Source organism: Dreissena polymorpha, chromosome 11, assembly GCF_020536995.1.
Source record: "Dreissena polymorpha isolate Duluth1 chromosome 11, UMN_Dpol_1.0, whole genome shotgun sequence".
Lineage (NCBI taxonomy): Eukaryota > Metazoa > Mollusca > Bivalvia > Myida > Dreissenidae > Dreissena > Dreissena polymorpha.
The window spans coordinates 34,113,277-34,118,066 of record NC_068365.1 but is presented as its reverse complement, the minus strand read 5'-3'; positions in this window follow the sequence as shown (position 1 = coordinate 34,118,066).

Sequence of the window (4,790 nt, the reverse complement as noted above, 5' to 3'; positions counted from 1 at the left end):
ACCACTTTTTTTTCTGCAACTTATACGAGTGAACGTGTCGTTTTCGGCTTTGTGCTTACGGTTGTCGAAATGTCAGCATTGAATTGTTGATGCCATTTTTTTTCGTATTTAATTATTTTTGATAATTATTTGACGATAACATCTGACATTTAAATATGGGGCTACACTTATGTGTCATGTTATGCCATTGTAAAACTGCAAGTTGGTCGCTCAAACTTAAGTATGATACCGAAAGCTAGCGCTATGATAAGTGTCATCGGCAAACGTTTGTGCATTTGCTTTTGTTATAAAAGTGCAAATGACATACAACTCCATATGGTATTTTTTGTACAAAAAATGAATATTACAATACAATTAATACCGATCAATCAACGATCAGCTGCAAACTATACTTAAAAAACAAAAGCAACAACGCAAGGAAAAAATGAACGTTTGCATATTCCTTTTGCATTGATGCAATTGTTAATGAATACAGATTTAAAATGTTGAAAACGGTTTTTTAATAATACACTTCAAATAACATTTGTATTTAAGCGACTAGCGCAGAATGTGAACTTGTATCGACTGGGATTCCGGATTCACCCTTTACAAAATTGCAAACGTCGATTGCACATTTACTGTATATATATATATATATCTTCTCTCTCTCTCTGTCTCTCTGTCTCTAGCTGAGAGAGAGGAGCGAGGGAGCGGACGAGCGGGAGAGAGAGAGTGACGGGCGAGCTGAGAGCGGGAGAGAGAGCGAGAGAGAGAGAGAGATAGATGGATCGAGAGCGATGCGCGCGCGTCTCGCGCATGATAGACGCGAGCTCGTTGGCGTGCGAGCTCTAGACTCGAGCGCGAGAGCTCTCTCTCGCTCTCTCGCGTCTCTCTCTCTCTCTCTCTCTCTCTCTCGTCGTCTCTCGTCTCTCTCTCTATATATATATATATATATATATATATATATATATATATATATATGGAGAAAGATATAACTAGTTGTAGAATAAATGTAAAAATGTGTGAGAACGAGATAACTAACGCGTGGAAACGACACAATCAACCAATAAAGTAAGTTGCACAATCATGAAAACGGCATTATTAAATTCACGCACACTCATAACACATCTGTATAACATTAGTAAAGACATCAAAGTAGCACTTACGTACCATGGTAAGAATTCGTTAACACCACAAATTAGTTTATGTATGATCTTGTATAATTGAATTTACAAATTCAGGTTTGTTAGACTGGGTGGCTCAGTTAAAAATGGTCCCGAGTACGGTTATCTCGTCTTGCAGAACTACCAAACAAACAATGCACACCAAATGTCTTACAGTGGTTACCGTCAATGTAAGTACCTTCATAAAACAAAGCGAAGCAAACTTGCACTGGTAACCTCCCCAATACGTACCAGCAGACTTGTAGTGGTTACCTCCCCTATATGAACCAGCAGACTTGTAGTGGTTACCTCCCCAATACGTACCAGCAGACTTGAAGTGGTTACCTCCCCTATATGAACCAGCAGACAAATTATTGTAATGAATTTGTTCTAGTAACACAAGGACAAACATACTGTCATCATTACATAGTTTTAACAAGATTAATGATAAAACCCCGGGGATATGCATTTTTTAATATTACAAGTTCACGTTGTGCAACACTTAATTCACGTCAGTCGTTTTGATTTACTGAATGTGTTCCTTTAAACCGAACGGAACTAAGTTCAAGGTTGGTGTATGTACATTTTAATGTATTTTGTACTACGTATAGACTTTTTCTGATAATTTCAATAAAAAGCGAATGCCAAAATATAATAAATTTGAAAGAAAATGTGATATTTATTGAAAACCAAAAAACGTACTTCATATTTACCTTATACATACAATGTTAGTACTATCAACATTTCATTATTTATAATTGACATGTAATCTGTTCAGTCTAATGTTCAGATAATTATGTTCATACGATACAAATCGACACAATTTACGGTTTTGCAACACATGCGTTCAACCTGTCACTATCGGTTTGTCGCCAATAGTGTGCCAGATTGTACGCAAGCTTGTTTCTATATTTGATATTTGAATGCATTAAAAACACATTATGTGATTCGTTGAAACGAAATTATTCATCAAAACAAACTGTACGACTGTAGTTTGTATTTAAGTAGCAAGTATGTATTTTATATTCATGCTTTTAAGAAGTTAATATAGCTACATCTGTTTCAAGATACCAATTTAATATATACAGACCATAACAGGAATAGTTTTAATAAAGCCGTATTTACTTTTTTTCACATCTGATATGTCCCTTTATCTTTTTATATTTTTTGGTCATTGTATCTTAAATGATTATGAAACCGAGAACAGAACAATTTGTAAGCTTTGCAAATACTGATTTTCCTTACGATTGGTTTCACGATTGATTCATGAAAACAGTAAAACAAATAAACCAAATAAACTTCGACACACCGTCACCTTACCGGACAGGTGGAGTTTCCTCAGGCTACTCTGGCTTCCCTGTACAGCACAATCGAACACCAACATTGAATAACGCTCAGTAAACACTAAAAAGCTGGCAATTTCAACTTAAATTCAAAATCCTTTCCAACTTCCGCGAGTCTAGTACGATAGTTAGGTAGGAGTGCTGGGACACAATCAATGTCCTCACGTAATGCAGCTTTAGAAGGGGAAGGAACTCATTAACTTCGAAATAAACAGTCAACTCTTCTTCCGGCATCTATTAAAAACCTTTCTCAAATAAGACCATTGACAACACGAGATATTGACTCCACAGAGACTGGCAATCCTGTTCTAGCGACGATAGAGCCTTGAAACAGGATTCCTGTCCCTAAATTGCTCGAGTCGCCTGTTGTTAATATTGTATAAGATCCATACCTTCAGATCAACCGTCCAAGTCACTTTTAAGGTTCAATGCGTATGGTACGAGGTCATAATACAGACCTGAAGTCGTATTAAACGGTACTTGACTTGATTTCGTACTTACCTACCCGATGTCTAGTCTCCTTGACATGAGGTCCTTCTATGATCCGGAGTCGTCTTTTATCAGCACAGTGGCTCGATGTCAATACGAATATTAGAGCAGATATGAGGTCAGAACTTATATTTTATATTGTTGTTTATTGTGCTCGATGAAACAACGTTTAACAACTCTTGAATATAATTACGCTACTGTTCCAACCCAATATATGTATTCATGGCTAATCCTAAAGTAGGGTAATTTTAAGGAAATAATGCGTTTGCGATGTTTAATTTCGTTTTCGATTCAATATATTTGTTCTAGATGTATGTTTTTAACCTTAAACTTGGACCATACGCTACAAAGAGTATTTCTATACGTATGTTGACTGTGTTACTAGTATCTTTAAATAATGGGACAGGTTTTGATAAGAGGATCGTCAAGTGTATTGTTATTTAAATTGTTAAAACAACTGAAGAATATTGGTTATCATGGTTGTGTAAAAAAATGAATCCTAAAAAAAAGATACGTTGTGTTGTTATCTATTAATTATTGTTCTTAGACATCGTGCACTAAGGGGGCTAACGTTCAATGAATGTATAAAAAATACAATTCATTCATTTGATTGCACGTTTAAAGTATTGGAAAATAAACAACAATTAGGACTTCTTATTCTTAACTCTAAGCTCACTCGTATCAGAGGGAGAAAATCGCTCAAAAATATCAATCATGATTTAGCTCTCCAAAACAAAACTTGTTCGCCGTTGTATCGTTTAAACTTTAAAATACTGATGGTCATTATATTCATAGCAAGAAGAAATATGAAAAGATAACAACGATAACCGATGAAAATTAAACAATTCGTTTTTTTTTCTGTAATTTGTTTTGGCTATATATATATATATATTATATATATATATATATATATATATATATATATATATATATATATATATATATATATATATATATATATATATATATATATATATATATATATATATCTATTGATATTGATATTTAATATCAAAGCAAACGTAATGCAGAATATGTTTGCTTTTGTCTTCAAACTAAACAGTTTCGACATTCACCTCTATATGAACTGATCCTCGCAAGTTCTCGAGTGGGACTGCCGTCAAATATTTGCATTCGTCATAAAGTTATTGATACAGCGCGTGTACTTACATTATTTCAACAAACGTCTCAGCATCATTTCCTAAACATCAAAAGTCTCGATCGAATAAGTGCGTGCTTATGTCGTTGTAAACAGCGACGTAAATGTAATATGTCCATATAAAACTATGCCTATTATTTATCAATATTTGGTTGACAACTTTATTCGGCTGTATCTTCTGTTTATATCGTGTTAGTTAGTTTGTATGTTTTAATGTATGGTATTATTGTTTACTAGGAATGCCTAAGTGCCCGAATGACTCGTAATATAAATACATTAAGATAAATAAACTTATCGCATTAACACAGCATTTATTTACTCAATTATATAATGCATATCTGTGGAAAGTATGGTAGCATTATTCCTCTCTTTAATTGTCATAATGATAATGCGATATAAAATGGAACTTGTAATAATCAAAGACAAAACACACGTTTATTGCATATCAAGTACTTCATGTGACTACTAACTTTAAAGTCTGGAAATGGGTAGTATACGACTCCGGAGAATGAAGAAAACATTGACGCAGGTCTGTGAAAATGCGATCAAATTGAACCGGTCTCTGAGAAAACCGGCCTTAAAGCATGTGCGTAAAGTATTGTCCGAGATTAGCCTGTGCAGTCCGCACACGGACGCACATTCCGCCTACACTGCATT